This window comes from Scyliorhinus torazame, chromosome 11 (assembly GCF_047496885.1).
Source record: "Scyliorhinus torazame isolate Kashiwa2021f chromosome 11, sScyTor2.1, whole genome shotgun sequence".
Classification (NCBI taxonomy): domain Eukaryota; kingdom Metazoa; phylum Chordata; class Chondrichthyes; order Carcharhiniformes; family Scyliorhinidae; genus Scyliorhinus; species Scyliorhinus torazame.
In genome coordinates this window covers 19,952,650-19,972,609 of record NC_092717.1, presented here as the reverse complement: position 1 = coordinate 19,972,609, position 19,960 = coordinate 19,952,650, and the positions used below count along the sequence as shown (strand labels likewise).

At 47.3% G+C, this 19,960-nt stretch overlaps 1 protein-coding gene across 1 annotated transcript in view; it reads left to right on the top strand.

The window, feature by feature from the left end:
* The first annotated feature begins 7,404 nt into the window (after window positions 1-7,404).
* The window catches only part of LOC140386087 (collagen alpha-1(XXI) chain-like), an 85,998-nt gene continuing 73,442 nt past the window's right edge, over window positions 7,405-19,960 (top strand). Inside the window, exon 1 of the mRNA XM_072468664.1 lies at window positions 7,405-7,701. The gene's annotated coding sequence lies outside the window, so the exon portion shown is untranslated. The remainder of the gene's footprint in view (window positions 7,702-19,960) is intronic.

Sequence of the window (19,960 nt, the reverse complement as noted above, 5' to 3'; positions counted from 1 at the left end):
TTGTTGATTCAATGATTCTATGAAATTCCATTTGCCATTTCTCTGCCCAATTTTGCAGCCTATTTATATCCTGTTGTATTCTCTGACAATCTTCATCACTATCCGCAACTCCTCCAATCTTAGTATCATCTGCAAACTTGCTAATCAGACCTGCTATGTTTACTTCCAAGGTATTTATATATATTACAAAGAGCAGAGGTCTTGGGCCATCTGTTCCCTGTTCCAGGTTGTCCTTTGATACACTGCTTACTTTTGTTCTGCCATTAACACATTCTAATCTCTTAACGTACCACTATCAGCGCCCTTCTTAGTCATTATTTCCACCATTTACATTCCCTTTGACTTTCTGTTGACGACATCTTTGTCAATCTCCACCTATCGCTGTCCGTCGATCCAACCCCACTTCTCCACTCCTCCCCCACAACACTATAAATCTGACCCTATTTCCAGTTCTCTCCAGCTTGGACAAAGAGACATCGAGACTCGAAACGTTGACTCCCCTCTCTCTCCACAGATGCTGTTGGACCTGCTGAGATTGTCCAGCATTTTCTGTTTTTGTTTCAGATTCCAGCATCCGCAGTAATTGGCTTTCACGGTTCAAAATCTAGTTCTGCATGAGCAGAAATTTCCTCCAAGTAAATATTGGGAAGACCAAAGCCATTTCTTCTGAACTCCACTCCCTAGCTGATTCCTTCACTCACTCTAGAGTCATAGAGGTTTACAGCATGAAAACAGGCCCTTCAGCCCAGTTGGTCCATGCCGCCCAGTTTCTATCGCTAAGCTAGTCCCACTTGCCCGGATTTGGCCCATATCCCTCTATACCCACGCTGCCCATGTAATTGTCAAACTGCTTTTTAAAGGAAAGAATTGTACCCACCTCGACCACCGCCTCTGGCAGCCCGTTCCAGAAGCTCACCACCCTCTGTGTGAAAAATATCCCCTCTGGTCTCTTTTGTATCTCTCCCCTCTCACCTTAAATCTATGCCCTCTACTTCTAGACTCCTCTACCTTTGGAAAAAGATGTTGACTATCTCCCTTACCTATGCCCCTCATTATTTTATACACCTCTGTAAGATCATCCCTAAGCCTCCCACGCTCCAGGGAGAAAAGTCCCAGCCTATCCAGCCTCTCCTTATAACTCAGACCATCAAGTCCTGGTAGCATCCTCGTAAGTCTCTTCTGTACTCTTTCTAGTTTAACAATATCCTTCTTATAGTAGGGTGACTAGAACTGAACACAGTATTCCATGTGTGGTCTTACACAACTTTAAAAAGGCGTCCAACATATTCAATATTCTGACCAATAAACCTTGCATGCTGAATGCATTCTTCACCACCCTGTCCACCTCCGACTCCACCTTTGATTTGATTTGATTTATTGTCACATGTACCAAAGTATCATAGAATTTACAGTGCAGAAGGAGGCCATTCAGCCCATCGGGTCTGCACCGGCTCTTGGAAAGAGCACCCTACCCAAGGTCAACACCTCCACCCTATCCCCATAACCCAGTAACCCCACCCAACACTAAGGGCAATTTTGGACACTAAGGGCAATTTATCATGGCCAATCCACCTAACCTGCCCATCTTTGGACTGTGGGAGGAAACCGGAGCACCCGGAGGAAACCCACGCACACACGGGGAGGATATGCAGACTCCGCACAGACAGTGACCCAAGCCGGAATCGAACCTGGGACCCTGGAGCTGTGAAGCAATTGTGCTATCCACAATGCATCCGTGCTGCCCAGCGCCCAGAAAAAGTATTTTTCTGCGGCCGAGGGAACGTACACAGTACGTGCATAGTAGACAAAAAGAATAATCAATCGAGAACATTGACAAATGGTACATTGACAAAACAGTGATTGGTTACAGTGCAGAACAAGGGGCCAATCAAAGCAAATACATGAGCAAGATCAGGGCGCCGTGAATAGTGTTCTTACAGGGAACAGATCAGTCCGAGGGGGAGTCGTTGAGGAGTCTTGTAGCTGTGGGGAAGAAGCTGTTCCTATGTCTGGATGTGCGGGTCTTCAGACTTCTGTACCTTCTGCCTGAGGGAAGGGTCTGGAAAAAGGCAATGCCTGGGTGGGAGGGGTCTCTGATAATGCTGCGTGCCTTCCTGAATACAGTTGACAAATTTATCTCAAACCCCTAGTGCTATGGCTGACCCAGTTAATGTTGGAAAAGTTAAAATCCGCTACTATTACCTCCCTATTCTTCCGGCAGCTATCAGTAATCTCGGTAAACTGTCTGAGACGAATCCAGACTGTTTGCAACCTTGGTTTAACCCTGAGATATGTTTCTGACCACATCCCCCTGCCATAACTAAGACTGTCTATTTCCAGCTCTGTAACATCGCCCATCTTCGCCACTATCTCAATTCATCTGCTGCTGAAATCCATGTTCATACCTTTCTTACCTTTAGCCATGACTACTCCCAACACACTCCAGGCTGGTCTCCTTCATTCTAACATCATTAATCTTCAGGTCAGGGCGGCATGTGGCGCAGTGGTTAGCACTGGGACTGCGGCCCTGAGGACCCGGGTTTGAATCCCGGCCTTGGGTCACTGTCCCTGTGGAGTTTGCACATTCTCCCCATGTCTGCGTGGGTTTCACTCCCACAACCCAAAGATGTGCAGGTTAGGTGGATTGGCCACGCTGAATTGCCCCTTAATTGGAGGGCAGTATGGTAGCACACGTGGCTATCACTGTGACATCACAGCATCAGGGTTCCAGGTTTGATTCCCTGCTGGGTCACTGTCTGTGCGGAGTCTGCACGTTCTCCCCGTGTCTACGTGGGTTTCCTCCGGGTGCTCCGGTTTCCTCCCAGTCCAAAGATGTGCAGGTTAGGTGGCTTGGCCATGATAAATTGCCCTTAGTGTCCAAAAATTTTAGGAGGGGTTATTGGGATAGGGTGGAAGTGAGAGCTTAAGTGGGTCAGTGTGGACTCGATGGGCCGAATGGCCTCCTTCTGCACTGTATGTTCTATGTTCGAAAAAATAATTGGTTACTCTAAATTTATTTTTAAAATTAATCTTCAGGTCAGCCAGGACTCTGCCCATGTCCTTACTGTTCTGAATCCCATTCCCCTTTCACACCTCAGCACACTGACCCCATTGGCGCCAGGTCAGTAACAGAGGGAGGTGGTGACATTGTGGCGCTGTCTCTAGATATTAATCCAGAGACCTAAGGCAATGCTCTGAGGTCCTGGGTTCAAATCTCACCAGGGCAGATGGTAAAATTTGAATTCAATGAAAAGGTGGAATTAAAAGTCTAATGATGACCATGAAACCATTGCCGATTATCGTAAAAACCCATCTGTTTCACTAATGTCCTTTAGAGAAGGAAATCTGTCATCCGTACCTAGTCTGGCGTATATGTGACTCCAGATCCACAGGAATATGACTGATTCTTAACTGGCCTCGCAAGACATTCAAAAGCAATTAGGGATGAGCAATGAGTGCTGCCCAGTCAGCGATGCCCACATTCCGTAAATGATTTTTTTAAAAAAACACCTTGATTTTAAAATTCTCATATTTATTTTCAAATTCCTCCATGGCCTCACCTCACCTATCTCTGTAGTCTCCATCCTCCGAGGTATCTTTGTCTAATTCTCGCCTCACTCGCACATTTTAATTGCTTCACCGTTGGTGCCCACACCATCAGTTGCCTCAGCCCTAAGCTCGGGAATTCCCTCTCTCACTAGCTTTCTTCCTTTAAGACTCATGTTTAAACCTACCTCTTTTGATTGAGCTTTAAAATATAGGTGGTTGCTGTTGTGAATGAGTATCGACATTTAGGTATCCACTGCTGCCTCACAGCATCAGGGACCCGGGTTCAATTCCGGCTTTGGGTGACTGTGTGGGGTTTGCACATTCTCCCTGTGTCTGCGTGGGTTTCCAGAGATGTGGGGCGGGATTCTCCGACCCCCCCCCGCCGGGTCGGAGAATCGCCGGGGGCTGGCGTGAATCCCGCCCCCGCTGGTTGGCGAATTCACCGGCACCGGATATTCGGCGGAGGCGGGAATCGCGCCGCGCCGGTTGGCGGCCCACCCCCACCCCCCCGGCGATTCTCCGGCCCGGATGGGCCGAAGTCCCGCTGCTGGAATGCCTGTCCGGCCGGCATGGATTAAACCACCTCTCTTACCGGCGGGACAAGGTGGCGCGGGCGGGTTCCGGGGTCCTGGGGTGATCTGGCCCAGGGGGGTGCCCCCACAGTGGCCTGGCCCGTGATCGGGGCCCACCAATCCACGGGCGGGCCTGTGCCATGGGGGCACTCTTTTCCTTCCGCCTTCGCCACGGTCTCCACCATGGCGGAGGCGGAAGAGGCCCCCTCCACTGTGCATGCGCGGGGATGCCGTGAGCGGCCGCTGACGCTCCTGCGCATGCGCCGTCCGGCAAAGTCATTTCCGCGCCAGCTGGCGGGGCACCAAAGGCCTTTCCCGCCAGCTGGCGGGGCAGAAATCAGTCCGGCGTGGGCCTAGCCCCTCAAGGTTAGGGTTCGGCCGCTCAAGGCGCGGAGGATTCTGCACCTTTGGGGCGGCGCGATGCCGGACTGATTCGCGCCGTTTTTGGCGCCGGTCGGCAGACATCGCGCCGATTGCGGAGAATTCCGCCCGTATAGTTAGTAATAATAATAATTGTTATTGTCACAAGTAGGCTTACATTTAACACTGCAATGAAGTTACTGTGAAAATCCCCTAGTTGCCACACTCCGGTGCCTGTTCAGGTACACAGAGGCAGAATTCACAATATCCAATTCACCTAACAAGCAGGTGGGGTTATGGGGATAGGGCAGGAAATGGCCATCTTCTGCACTGTAGGGATTCTATGATTCAATGTTCACTGATCATTTGATTGCATGCACACAGATACGAAAAGTCATCAAAAAGATGAAGAGAATTTTGGCCTCTTTTTCAAGAGAATTTAAATGCTAAAGTGAGGAAATGACGCCTCAATTGCACAGAGTCTCGGCAGGAATCAATGTGGAGAACTGCGTTCAGTTTTGTACTCCAAAACTCAGAAAGTACATCCTAACCTTAGAAAAATGTCTATTTGCTTCTCCATACTGTATTTGATGGGCAGCATGTGAAAATGCCCTGTGAAAATGGAGATCAAGAATGCCATTACGATATAGTTGGTTTAGTGTTTCAACTATGAAAACAATTATGCAAAACATGATCTGCACCGATCAGAAGGTTTCGAATCTATATACACAGAATTATTTGATATTGGTAAACTTGACCAAACTGGCACATGCAGCATAAGAAAACACAGCTGTACACATTTACTTGGTTGAGAAATCATAGTGTAATGTGTAAAATTGTAAGTTTAGATTGAATCTAGAAACTCTGCACCATGCTAATCAGGGTATAACTGCTTTACTTGTGAGTTTTGGCATTGTACATTCGGATGAAAGGCTGTCTCAACAGTTTGGCACACTCTACGTGTGTTATTTTTAACAGTTGGTTTCTTTGTTGCATTAGGTTTATCTACTTACAGCGCAAGAGATTGTTCAAGAGAGCAGGGGATGGCACCAGCGAGGTGAGTCAGGGTCGGAGAATGCGATGAAAAAAAATGCAAATAATGTGTACAGCATCAAAATACCTGCTGATAAGTTGTGCAAGACCTGTGCTTTCTTTACCTTGCCCAGACATTGTGTGTGGCTGGATGTTGTGAATTAGCCAGTAGCAAATATTTGCGTTTCCTACATTAAAAATAATCTCAGGGCATCTAATCTGCCTTTCATCTGCCCTCTGGTATGTGTTGGTTATAGTTACCGACACAAGATGTATGGAGATAAATGAGGGTCTCTTTCATTCGGCAGGATGTTAGATAAAGGTATCTTTCCTCTCTCACATGTTGATCAGATCCAGAGAGTGTAAGTCTTCCAATTTCTCACCTGATAACACAATACCTCAAGCAAGTAACTGCAACGGTTCAAAAAGGTGGGTCACCATTAATTACCACTTTCTCAAGGACAATCAGGATGTGCATTAAGTGCTGCGACGCTCACATCCTCTGAAGTAGCAAGAAAGAAGCCCGGGGTGTTTATTTATTTTCAAATCATGCTGGTATGATAAGGGCCCTCGTCATAAAATCTGCTGCTCTCTGACATCCGGAAGCTGCTTTCATGTGAGGACAGTGGGGGGAGGAGTAGTTCCCTCACAGAGAGGGATCCGGGACCAAATCGAGCCAGGCAGCAAGCAAGCGACTTGCTGCAGTTAATTGTGACAATCAGCATGCCCTATTCCCCTGTCTCTCTGTCATTTCCTGTAAGGGCAGACGCAACATTCCCACATCTCTCTGACTGGTCGGAATTCCAACGATGTGGCGTATCTTGTGCAAAATAAAAACCCGTCAGTTCCAAAATGAATTTCCCCAAAAGCCACGCTTTTCTTACCCCCGGGGGCTTGGAAAGCCATTGCAGAGAACCTCGAGGAATTGGCAACTCATGTCAAGTGTTACTTTTTAACAGGGGGAACAATTGGGCGTGATGTAAGCAGCACGGTAGCACAGTGGTTAGCACTGTTGCTTCACAGTACCAAGGTCCCATGTTCGATTCCCGGCTTGGGTCACTCTCTGTGCGGAGTCTGAATGTTTTCCCCGTGTCTGCGTGGGTTTCCTCCGGGTGCACCGATTTCCTCCCACAAGTCCTGAAAGACGTGCTATTGGGTAATTTGGACATTCTGAATTCTCCCTCCGTGTACCCGAATTGGCGCCGGATTGTGGCGACTAGGGGTTTTTCACAATAACTTCATTGCAGTGTAAGCCTACTTGTGACAATAAAGATTATTATTATAATAAATTGCCGTCCTTACATTATAAGTTGTACACAGGCACCAAATATATATAGCGACAGAATATGCAATCAATATGAACCTATACACCCGTTTCCCCATTTGAAATACAAAATTAAATTATTGCCCAGGGGTAAATTAAGGATTCAATATTGATATCTAAGGGCTGATAACCACATTGGACGCTTTAAACTACAATGCAACATCACACATTGCCCAATTACATCAATCATGAAAGTACAACAGTTGGACACTGGACTCCATCCCAGCAAGATCTTGCTCCTAAAATCGTGCCCCATTCCCCATTTAATGTTGATATTCGTGTATCCCAGCAAATATTACCTGGAAGTAATTAAAAATAAGAATATTACTGGAAATGCTCAGGCAGCGTCCGTGTAGAGCGGAAGGTAAAGACACACACAGACACATCAGCAATAATGTGGTAGCTCGCTGCAGGACAGGGGAAATTGCTCAGAGGCTGGCAAGCCTTGCAGAGCGCGCCCCCGCAACCTGAGCCTGGGAGCGCGCGCGCCAGGAGCAGGGAGATTGCAGGCGCGCGCCACCCTGGGGAGCGCGCACTGGCTTGGGCAGGGACAAGGGGCCACTGGGCTGTAGGCTGGGAGAATGAGTACAGGGCTGCAAGTCAGCGACTCGTGAATGTACCAGACGTAGAAAGGGTGGGATAGAGAGAGAGAGAGAGAGAGAGAAAAAACAGGACAGGACACAAGTGACAGAGATGCAGAGTGACCGGGAATAAAGTCAGCAGAGAGTTGCTGCTTACAGAGATTGAGATACAAGCAAGCAGCACAGTTTATTCCCAGTGACCGAGTGACAGAGAACAGCAACAAAGTGCCAGTACAGAGGAATCAGTCAGCCAGCATCTCAGGAGTACAACTTGTCTTAAACAGTGAGTGTGTCCCCATCTGAAAAAGATACTGTCGCTGCCTTCGATGATTTTATGAATATTTTAAATTAAGGTTGTAAGAATGCCTGGGTATTGAAGTGTCCATTATTTTTTTCGTTTTCAGGAATATTTGTTATTTAATTAATTTCCGTATAAGTTAGAACCGGTGCATTTTAATCAACTTGTATTGTTTTGCTAATAGGATACATCGTCCAGATTCTTCATTCGCAAATATTACTTATGCTACAAGAGCTCTATGCTTGTTTAAATACATTTCTGCCAATATTTTCAAAGCATGTTCCTCTGTTTGCCGGCATCAATTGTACACAACTCTGGTACCTGTTAGATAAACAGCGACTCACATCTGGATTGATACTTCTAAAGTGCTCTTGCTTCAGTTTAAATGATTCTGGTTAGCAACTTGTGTGGTCGGTGGAAGACAATTCTAGTAAATTGATATCGGGTGAATTTAGTTAACGTTTGACAGATTTCTTCCTGTTGTGGTCTGCATGCTGTTACTAGACTTGTTCATTTACTCAAGATCGCATTTCCCTCCCAGCCAGCGCAAAATTGAAGTGTTTTTAGAGTCTTTTGTGCAAACTGTATAGAAATTTTAGAACATACTATTTTAGCTAAAGTTGTCTGAATGTGCTTTAGGATATAATTATCATTTAGTATGTAATTGTAAAGATCCGGATATGCTTGATTAATTGAACCACTTGTTTGGGGAAAGTCATGCAGTGCATAGATAAAGGGAATGTGGTAGATTTGCAGAAAGTATTTTATAAGGTGCCACATGAAAGACTTGCTGCAAAAATAGTGCAGGCATTAAAGAAATATAGCCTCATGGATGGAAAGATAGCTTTGGGGTTCTGCTCATTTATACTGTTGTAATGCAGAAAATGTGGCGGTTAATTTTTTTTTAAGTACCTAATTATTTTTTTCCAATTAAGGGGCAATTTAGCGTGGCCAATCCACCGACCCTGTACATCTTTGGGTTGGGTTGGGGGGGGGGGGGGGGGCGAAACCCACGCAAACATGGGGAGAATGGGGAAACTCCACACGGACAGTGACCCAGAGCCGGGATCGAACCTGGGACCTCAGCGCCGTGAGGTAGCAATGACTATGGCGGTTAATTGACACACACCAAGGTCCTACAAAGAGCAATTTGTTTTAATAATGTCGGCTGAGCGATGAATGTTGGCCGGGGCACTGAGGAGAACTCACCTGCCTTCTTTGAACAATGCCATGGAATATTTTACATCTGCCTGGAGGGTTGATGGGACCTTGTTTTCATCTCTGATCTGAAAGGCACCTTGTTCTAATCTCTGATCTGAAAGGCAGCTGCTCCACAGTGGAGTACTCCCTTGGTACAATCGTGAAGTGTCAGTCTAGATTTTAGCACCCAGGCCTGTGAAGTGGGACTTGAACTCACAACCTTCTGACTCAGGGAGCTATCAGAGGAGGGACATACTGTGCTGATGATCTTTGCCCAATTATCATGTGCAAAATAGTTCATTTTGTACATTAAAGTTACATTAAAATACTGATGCAAAATGTAATTGTGGTCAGTATTTACTTAGATTAATATAAAGGCACCTGTATACTGTATATTTCGTATTTAAATAAAGAACTGCATGACAGGTAGTTTTCTCTGATCCTGTAAATATGTTCTCATGGGTAACTTTGCCTGGGGCAGATAAGCTGCTAGTCACCCTTATTTTTCTTTCAACGCTCAGCCTTTGGTTCCATGTGTACCAAAGTCATGTCACCAATTGCAATATGACTAATTTCTGCAGAAGAGAATTAGGGTACTTGTTACTGCTCCTTAAAGAAAAACATGAAGACAACAGGTGGCTGTTTGAAACTTGGAAAATGAACGCTGGTCGGAAACATTTTCAGCTTTTGCTTAATTGGTCTTAACAAGCTGTTGAACGTTTCTTTTAAAATCATGTTAAGTATTTCAACATACATTTCTTGGCAGTAGAAAACTGCCTTTCTGCAGCCCACGCATAAGATGTAATCTTACACAGGACCTAATGAATGGAAAATCAAAGGCTGTGTGACCAATATTGCTAATGTACCATCCCACCAGCTTAGATTCTGCTGGAGGAGTGCACAAGCATTACATTGCTAATGTAAGTATCATTTTTTGTGAATCCCGTATGCGGCGCAGAAGGTAGTGCCTGAAAAGTAAGGAAGCACAGGAGCACAAGTGGATAGCACTGTGGCTTCACAGCACCAGGGTCCCAGGTTCAATTCCCCGCTGGGTCACTATCTGTGCGGAGTCTGCATGTTCTCCCCGTGTCTGCGTGGGTTTCCTCCGGGTGCACCGGTTTCCTCCCACAGTCCAAAGATGTGGAGGTTATTCGGATTGCCCATGATAAATTGCCCTTAGCGACCAAACAAAAGTTAGATGGGGTTATTGGGTTACGGGGATAAGGTGGAAGTGAGGGGCTTAAGTGGGTCAGTGCCGATGGGCCGAATGGCCTCCTTCTGCACTGTATGTTCTATGTAAATGTCACAAAGCTGCCCACTATGAAACGTGTGTTATCTCACCCCCTTTTAGGTAGGATATTGTAGTAGAAAGTATAAGAGGAACATTTGAACAAGAATAGGGCAGAAAATTACCACCCCATCAGTCTCATCGCCGTTGACAGTCAAGTGATGGAAGGTGTTGTCGACAGTGCTATCAAACTGCACCTAAACAGCAATAACCTGCTCGGTGATCCCTCAGTTTGGATATCGCCAGGGCCACTAGGCTTCTGACCTCATTACAGCCTTGGTCCAAATATGCACAAAAGAGCTGAACTCCAGAGGTGAAGTGAGAGTAACTGCCCTTGGCTTCAAGGCAGCATTTGACGGAGTATGGCATCAAAGAGCCCTAGCAAAGCTGGAGTCATTAAGACAGTATTTATATGGCTGCCCCAGTTCAGTTTCAGGATGTTGATAATGGGGGATTCAGTGATGGCAATGCCATTGGATGTCAAGGAGATTTCATAGAATTTCATAGGATTTACAGTGCAGAAAGATATGGCTATATTCTCTCTTGTTGGAGATGGTTAATGCCTGGCACTTGTGTGATGTGAATGTTACTTACCACTTATCAGCCCAAACCTGATTGTTGTTGAGGTCTTGCTGCATATGGACATGGACTGCTTCTGTATCTCAGGAGTTGTGAATGATACTAAACATGGAGGAATCATCAGCAAACAGCCCAACCTCAGTCCTTGTGGCGGAGGGAAGGCCATTGTTGAAACAACTGAGGATGGTTGGACTGAGGACATTACCCTGAGGAGCGATGCCCAGGAACTGAGATGATTGGCCTCCAATGGGGTGGGAATTGACTGGATTGAATTTTTCCTGCCTTTTGTGGGTAGGACGTACCTGGGCAAATTTTCACATTGCTGGGTAGATGCCAGTGTTGTAGCTGTACTGGAACAGTTTAGCTAGGGGCGTAGTTAGAGCACAAATCTTCAGTACCATTGCCAGAATGTTGTCAACCGTTGCAATTTCTATTGCCTCCAGCTGTTTCTTTTTTTAAAATAAATTTAGAGTACCCAATTCATTTTTTCCAATTAAGGGGCAATTTAGCGTGGCCAATTTACCTATCCTGCACATCATTTTGGGTTGTGGGGGCGAGATCAACGCAAACACCAGGAGAGTGTGCAAACTCCACACGGACAGTGACCCAGGGATCAAACCTGGGACCTCGGTGCCGTGAGTCATCAGGGCTAACCCACTGCGCCACCGTGCTGCCTGCCTTCAGCTGTTTCTTGATATCACGCCGAGTGACGATTAGCATCTGTGATGCTGGGGATCTCAGGAGAAAGTTGAGATAGATCATCCATTCAACACTTCTGGCTGCAAATGCTTCAGCCTTGTCCTTTGCGCTGACATTCTGAGCTTTCCTGTCATTGAGGATAGGGATATTTGTGAAGCCTCCTCTACCAGTTAGTTGTTTAATTGTCCACCTCCATTCATGATTGGATGTGCCGGGACTGCAGAGCTTGGATCTGATCTATTGGGTGTTAGATTGTTTAGCTTCATCTATCTGTTTAATTGGGGTGAGCTACAAGTGCTGCTCATGCATTCATGGGCTGTTCAGGGGCCACAATGGGGAAAATAATTTCTGGCCATCTCCCACACTGGCGCAAGACATAATAATTTGTATTCCAGTGTGTCAGGAAAAGGTAATACTTGAGTTTCTTGGATAAACATCAGATGAGGGATACCGGAGAATGGAGTGAAGATAGAAAAATATCTACGGAGAATGTCGATTGGGTGTGGCGAAGGTTGCTTTTGGTTGTGAGTTTTTTTTAGGAGGTACTAACATATTGCTCATGATATCAAGAGGTGGCAGCACGGTGACGCAGTGGGTTAGCACTGCAGCCTCACGGCGCTGAGGTCCCAGGTTCGGACCCGGCTCTGGGTCACAGTCTGTGTGGAGTTTGCACATTCTCCCCCGTGTTTGCGTGGGTTTCGCCCCCACAACCCAAAAGATGTGCAGGCTCGGTGGATTGGCCACGCCAAATTGCCCCTTAATTGGAAAAATGAATTGGGTACACTAAATTTATATTTTTAAAAAATGATATCAAGAGGAACAAAGATAAAGGGAGGTCTTAGCTGTAATGGTGTTTGATGGCTAGAAAATCTGACATGACACGTGATAAACCATAATTCAGTTTGAAATAAGTGGATGAAAGAAGTCCCAATTTAATTGCAGTTGTTGCTTTGATGGGACTATATTATTATCTGTTGGATAGACACCTCTCCACTGCTACCAATTATGTCCCTAAGAATCAGATTGAAGCAGTGACTGCTCTTGATCAACAATATTGTTCAATAGGGGCAGGCTCTCAGATTAAGCTATAAGAGAGCCGAGAGGTAAGTTTAAACAAAGGCGAGGGAGAGCAATGGTAGAGTGGGGAAACAATTGGCTCAAAGCCGTTCAAACAAAACAACATGGAGGGGAAGTCAGGTTAATAACATTCAAGACAGTGAAAAGAATGAATCAAAGGCACAATTCAACAAAAGTCCTGCAATTATACCAGAATGCGGGATTATCCTTTGGGGGCTCAGGAGCATCTATAAGAGCTGTCACTAACCCAGGTAATCCAAGGAGGTTCTGCCATTGGTGATCCTTGTGTGGTAGTTTCCGAATCTTTTTCCTTGACCGGAAAAGTGAGTATTCTATACCTGGCTCATCATCACCCAGTGTAATCAATAATTCTTTCCATAAGGAATACCACAATGGGGATTCTGAAGATTGCAGACTCTCTGATAGCTCACTGGTCCACTACTAATTGGAACTGAGGTTGACTGGAGTTGAAACATTTAAATTAATCAAAGTTAGTGCATACTTCGTGCAAGCGCTGGATTCCTTTAATAAAGGATTTCGATTTTGTTCACAAAAGCATTTCCTTCAACTGAAGGAGAAATATGCTTAATTAAGTTTTTTTTTAAAAAAATATTTTATTGAAAATTTTTGGCCAACCATCACAGTACATTGTGTATCCTTTACACAGTAATATAACAATATAAATAACAATGGCCAGTTTTATAAACAAGAAATAAATAATATATAAACAAAAACAAAAACAAAACTAAATGGCAACTGCCTTGTCCCAGATAAATATTCTCCAACAATATGTTTTAGCAGACCAATATACAATTATCTATAACAACAACCTATACATATTATACTTATATATTAACATCCCTGAGAATCCCTCTGGTTCCTCCCCCCCCCCCCCCCCCCACCCAAACCCCCGGGCTGCTGCTGCTGTCTTCTTCTTTTCCATTCCCTCTATCTTTCTGTGAGGTATTCGACGAACGGTTGCCACCGCCTGGTGAACCCTTGAGCCGATCCCCTTAGGACGAACTTGATCCGTTCCAGCTTTATAAACCCTGCCATGTCATTTATCCAGGTCTCCACACCCGGGGGCTTGGCTTCCTTCCACATCAACAGTATCCTGCGCTGGGCTACTAGGGACGCAAAGGCCAAAACATCAGCCTCTCTCGCCTCCTGCACTCCCGGCTCTTCTGCAACCCCAAATATAGCCAACCCCCAGCTTGGTTCGACCTGGACCCCCACTACCTTCGAAAGCACCTTTGTCACCCCCACCCAAAACCCCTGTAGTGCCGGACATGACCAGAACATGTGGGTGTGATTCACTGGGCTTTTCGAGCATCTCGCACACCTATCCTCTACTCCAAAAAATTTGCTAAGCCGTGTTCCAGTCATGTGCGCCCTGTGTAACACCTTAAATTGTATCAGGCTTAGCCTGGCACACGAGGACGATGAGTTTACCCTACTTAGGGCATCAGCCCACAGCCCCTCCTCAATCTCCTCCCCCAGCTCTTCTTCCCATTTCCCTTTCAGCTCGTCTACCATAATCTCCCCCTCGTCTCTCATCTCCCTATATATGTCTGACACCTTACCGTCCCCCACCCATGTCTTTGAGATCACTCTGTCCTGCACCTCCTGCGTCGGGAGCTGCGGGAATTCCCTCACCTGTTGCCTCGTAAAAGCCCTCAGTTACATATACCGGAATGCATTCCTTTGGGGCAACCCATATTTTTCGGTCAGCGCTCCCAGACTTGCAAACGTCCCATCTACAAACAGATCTCTCAATTGTGTTACTCCTGCTCTTTGCCATGTTCCAAATCCCCCATCCATTCTCCCCGGAGCAAACCTATGATTATTTCTTATCGGGGACCACACCGAGGCTCCCGTCTTTCCCCTATGCCGTCTCCATTGCCCCCAAATTTTCAGAGTAGCCACCACCACCGGGCTTGTGGTGTATTTCTTCGGTGAGAATGGCAACGGCGCCGTCACCATGGCTTGTAGGCAAGTCCCCCTACAGGACGCCTTCTCCAATCTCTTCCACGCCGCTCCCTCCTCTTCTCCCATCCACTTACATACCATTGAAATATTGGCGGCCCAGTAGTACTCACTCAGGCTCGGTTGCACCAGCCCCCCCCTATCCCTACTACGCTGCAAAAATCCCTTCCTCACTCTCGGGGTCTTCCCGGCCCACACAAAACTCATGGTACTCTTCTCAATCCTTTTGAAAAAAGCCTTCGTGATCACCACCGGGAGGCACTGAAACACAAAGAGCAATCTCGGGAGGACCACCATTTTAACCGCTTGTACCCTCCCTGCCAGTGACAGGGATACCATGTCCCATCTCTTGAAGTCCTCCTCCATCTGTTCCACCAACCGCGTTAAGTTTAACCTATGCAATGTACCCCAATTCTTGGCTATCTTGATCCCCAAGTAGCGAAAGTCCCTTGTTACCTTCCTCAGCGGTAAGTCCTCTATTTCTCTGCTCTGCTCCCCTGGATGCACCACAAACAGCTCACTTTTCCCCATGTTCAGCTTATATCCTGAAAATTCTCCAAACTCCCCAAGTATCCGCATTATCTCTGGCATCCCCTCCGCCGGGTCCACCACATACACCAATAAATCGTCCGCGTAAAGAGATACCCGGTGTTCCTCTCCTCCCCTGAGTACTCCCCTCCACTTCCTGGAACCCCTCAATGCTATTGCCAGGGGCTCAATCGCCAGTGCAAACAATAATGGGGACAGAGGACATCCCTGCCTCGTCCCTCTATGGAGTCGAAAATATGCAGACCCCCGTCCATTCGTGACCACGCTCGCCATCGGGGCCCTATACAGCAGCTGTACCCATCTAATATACTCATCTCCAAAGCCAAATCTCCTCAACACCTCCCACAAATAATCTCACTCCACTCTATCAAATGCTTTCTTGGCATCCATCGCCATCACTATCTCCGCTTCCCCCTCTGGTGGGGGCATCATCATTACCCCTAGCAGCCTCTATATGTTCGTATTCAGCTGTCTCCCCTTCACAAACCCAGTTTGGTCCTCATGGACTACCCCCGGGACACAATGCTCTATCCTCATTGCCATTACCTTGGCCAGAATCTTAGCGTCTACATTTAGGAGGGAAATAGGTCTATAGGACCCGCATTGCAGCGGGTCTTTTTCCTTCTTTAGGAGAAGCGATATCGTTGCCTCCGACATAGTCGGGGGCAGCTGTCCCCTTTCCTTCGCCTCATTAAAGGTTCTCATCAGTATCGGGGCAAGCAAGTCCACATATTTCCTATAAAATTCGACTGGAAATCCATCCGGTCCCGGAGCCTTCCCCGCCTGCATACTCCTAATTCCTTTCACTACTTCCTCTATCTCGATCTGTGCTCCCAGTCCCGCCCTCTCCTGCTCCTCCACCTTAGGAAATTCCAGCCGGTCCAGGAAGCACATCATTCTCTCCTTCCCATCCGGGGGCCGAGCTTCGTATAATCTTTTATAGAATGCCTTGAACACTCCATTCACTCTCTCCGCTCCCCGCTCTATCTCTCCTTCCTCATCACTCACTCCCCCTATTTCCCTCGCTGCTCCCCTTTTCCTCAATTGATGGGCCAGCAACCTGCTCGCCTTCTCCCCATACTCATACTGTACACCCTGTGCCTTCCTCCACTGTGCTTCTGCAGTACCCGTTGTCAGCAAGTCAAATTCTACGTGTAACCTTTGCCTTTCCCTGTACAGTCCCTCCTCCGGTGCCTCCGCATATTGCCTGTCCACCCTCCGAAGTTCTTGCAGCAACCGCTCCCGTTCCCTACTCTCCTGCTTTCCTTTATGTGCCCTTATTGATATCAGCTCCCCTCTAACCACTGCCTTCAGCGCCTCCCAGACCACTCCCACCTGGACCTCCCCGTTATCATTGAGTTCCAAGTATTTTTCAATGCACCCCCTCACCCTTAGACACACCCCTTCATCTGCCATTAGTCCCATGTCCATTCTCCAGGGTGGATGCCCTCCTGTTTCCTCCCCTATCTCCAAGTCTACCCAGTGTGGAGCGTGATCCGAAATGGCTATAGCCGTATACTCCGTCCCCCTCACCTTCGGGATCAACTCCCTTCCCAAAACAAAAAAGTCTATTCGCGAATAAACTTTGTGGACATAGGAGAAAAACGAAAACTCCTTACTCCTAGGTCTGCTAAATCTCCACGGGTCTACTCCTCCCATCTGCTCCATAAAATCTTTAAGCACCTTGGCTGCAGCCGGCCTCCTTCCAGTCCTGGATCTCGACCTGTCCAGCCCTGGCTCCAGCACCGTATTAAAATCTCCCCCCATTACCAACTTTCCCACCTCTAGGTCCGGGATGCGTCCTAGCATACGCCTCACAAAATTGGCATCATCCCAGTTCGGGGCATATACGTTTACCAAGACCATCGCCTCCCCCTGTAATTTGCCACTCACCATCACGTATCTGCCCCCGCTATCCGCCACTATGGTCTTTGCCTCAAACATAACCCGCTTCCCCACTAGTATAGCCACCCCCCTGTTTTTTGCATCTAGCCCCGAATGAAACACCTGCCCCACCCATCCTTTGCGTAGTCTAACCTGGTCTATAAGTTTCAAGTGCGTCTCTTGTAACATAACCACGTCTGCCTTAAGTTTCTTAAGGTGTGCGAGTACTCGTGCCCTCTTTATCGGCCCGTTCAGCCCTCTCACATTCCACGTGATCAACCGGGTTGGGGGGCTTTTTACCCCCCCCTTGTCGATTAGCCATCCCCTTTTTCCAGCTCCTCACCCGGTTCCCACGCAGCTGTGTCCCCCCCAGGCGGTGCCCCCCCGCCCACCCCACCCCATTCCGGCTCCCCCCTCTCCCCAGCAGCAGCAACCCAGTAACTCCCCCCTCCCACCCCCCCCCGCTAGATCCCCCACTAGCGTAGTTACACCCCCCATGTTACTCCCAGAAGTCAGCAAACTCTGGCCGACCTCGGCTTCCCCCCGTGACCTCGGCTCGCAACGTGCGACGCCCCCTCCTTCCTGCTTCCCTATTCCCGCCATGATTATCATAGCGCGGAAACAAAGCCCGCGCTTCCCTTTTGGCCCCGCCCCCCATGGCCAACGCCCCATCTCCTCCACCTCCATTTCTCCCTCCACCACCACCTGTGGAAGAGAGAAAAGTTACCACATCGCAGGATTAATAACATAAAACTCATCTTTCCCCCCCTTTTTCCCCCCCTCTTCGCCCCCCATACTCGCCCCACCACTTTGTTTCAAACGTTCTTTTTTAATAACCCGCTTATTCCAGTTTTTCTTCCACAATAAAAGTCCACGCCTCATCTGCCGTCTCAAAGTAGTGGTGCCTCCCTTGATATGTGACCCACAGTCTTGCCGGTTGCAGCATTCCAAATTTTATCTTCTTTTTGTGAAGCACCGCCTTGGCCCGATTAAAGCTCGCCCTCCTTCTCGCCACCTCCGCACTCCAGTCTTGATATACGCGGATCACCGCGTTCTCCCACCTACTGCTCCGAGTTTTCTTTGCCCATCTAAGGACCATCTCTTTGTCCTTAAAACGGAGGAATCTCACCACTATGGCTCTAGGAATTTCTCCTGCTCTCGGTCCTCGCGCCATCACTCGGTATGCTCCCTCCACCTCCAGCGGACCCGCCGGGGCCTCCGCTCCCATTAACGAGTGCAGCATCGTGCTCACATATGCCCCGACGTCCGCTCCTTCTGCACCTTCAGGAAGACCAAGAATCCTCAAATTATTCCTCCTCGCGTTATTCTCCAGCACCTCCAGTCTTTCCACACATCGTTTATGGTGTGCCTCGTGCATCTCCGCCTTCACCACCAGGCCCTGTATATCGTCCTCGTTCTCGGCAGCTTTTGCCTTCACGACCCGAAGCTCCCGCTCCTGAGTCTTTTGCTCATCTTTTAGCCCTTCGATCGCCTGTAATATCGGGGCCAACAGCTCCTTCTTCATTTCCTTTTTAAGTTCTTCCACGCAACATTTCAAAAACTCTTGTTGTTCAGGGCCCCATGTTAAACTGCCACCTTCCGTCGCCATCTTGGTTCTTGCTTGCCTTCCTTGCCGCTGCTCCAAAGGATCCACTGCAATCTGGTCACTTTCTCCTCCTTTTTCCATCTGTATCCAGGGGGGATTCCCTTCTGGTTTACCGCACAGTGCTTCTAGCCGTTAAAATTGCCGTTGGGGCTCTTATTAAGAGCCCAAAAGTCCGTTCCACCGGGAGCTGCCGAAACGTGCGACTTAGCTGGTCATCGCCGCACCCGGAAGTCCGCTTAATTAAGTTAAGAGTTAAGTAGCTGTAACATGTGTCTTTGGTCAAATTTTATTGTTGTGTGAAACTCACATCTGGGTAAGCCAAGGTACATTTTGGTCACACATCACTCACATATATAAACAATAACAAATTCAGGAGAGTTTTGTTAGAGGTAAGGATATGAAAGACTCATGGATACTTAACAGGCATGTACCTAAATAACCTCCAATGTCCTAGGTTGTGGTTAATACTGACATTAACAAGATTTTTTATTAAGCTTTTGTGTGGTTAGCAGCGCCAGGGACCCGGGTTCAATTCCGGTCTTGGTTAACTGTCTGTCTGGAGTTTGCACATTCTACCCATGTCTGTGTGGGTTTCCTCCGGGTGCTCCGGTTTCCTCCCACAGTCAAAAGATGTGCAGGTTAGGTGGATTGACCATGATAAAATTGCACCTTGGTGCCCAGGGATGTGCAGGTTTGGTGGGGTTACGGGGGTAAGGCGCGGGAGTGGGCCTAGCTGGGGTGCTGTTTCAGAGGGTCGGAGCAGACCCGATGGCCTGAATGGCCTCTTTCTGGACTGTAGGGATTCTATGATTCTGTGAGGCTCCTTGAGCATTTTTCGACATTTGTTTGTTGGTGTCTTCTTCCAAAAAGATTGGCTTCCATGGATCACCATTTCTGTCCTTACACATTCCACATAAGTCAACTGCATCCAGTCCATTATATCTGTCATCCATTTTCTCCTCTGTTTCCCTTTCCTAACGTTTTCCATCAATCTTTCCTTCCAATAATTGTCGCTGTACACCGTCTGCTCTAATAATGTGACCAAAATATTGTTTTTTTCTCTCTTTGATGTTATGCATTAATTTCCTCTTTGCTCCAGCCATTTACAGCCCCTCTTCATTAATCTTTCTGCCTGTGTAGGATATGTAGAACATCCTCCTATAGATCCACGTCTCGACTGCATTCAGCTTATCAATCGTCTCTTTCAGGTATATACATAGTCATTTGGTAATACAGATTGCTGGAAAAAGAGACATACTATCAAAGTTTTTCATCTTACACTCAGCAGGATAGCTCGCAAGAAATTACCAGCTGTCTTCTAGCATGCGTGAATGAGCCACACTAAGAGCCTGATTGACATTCTTACATTTGTTTTC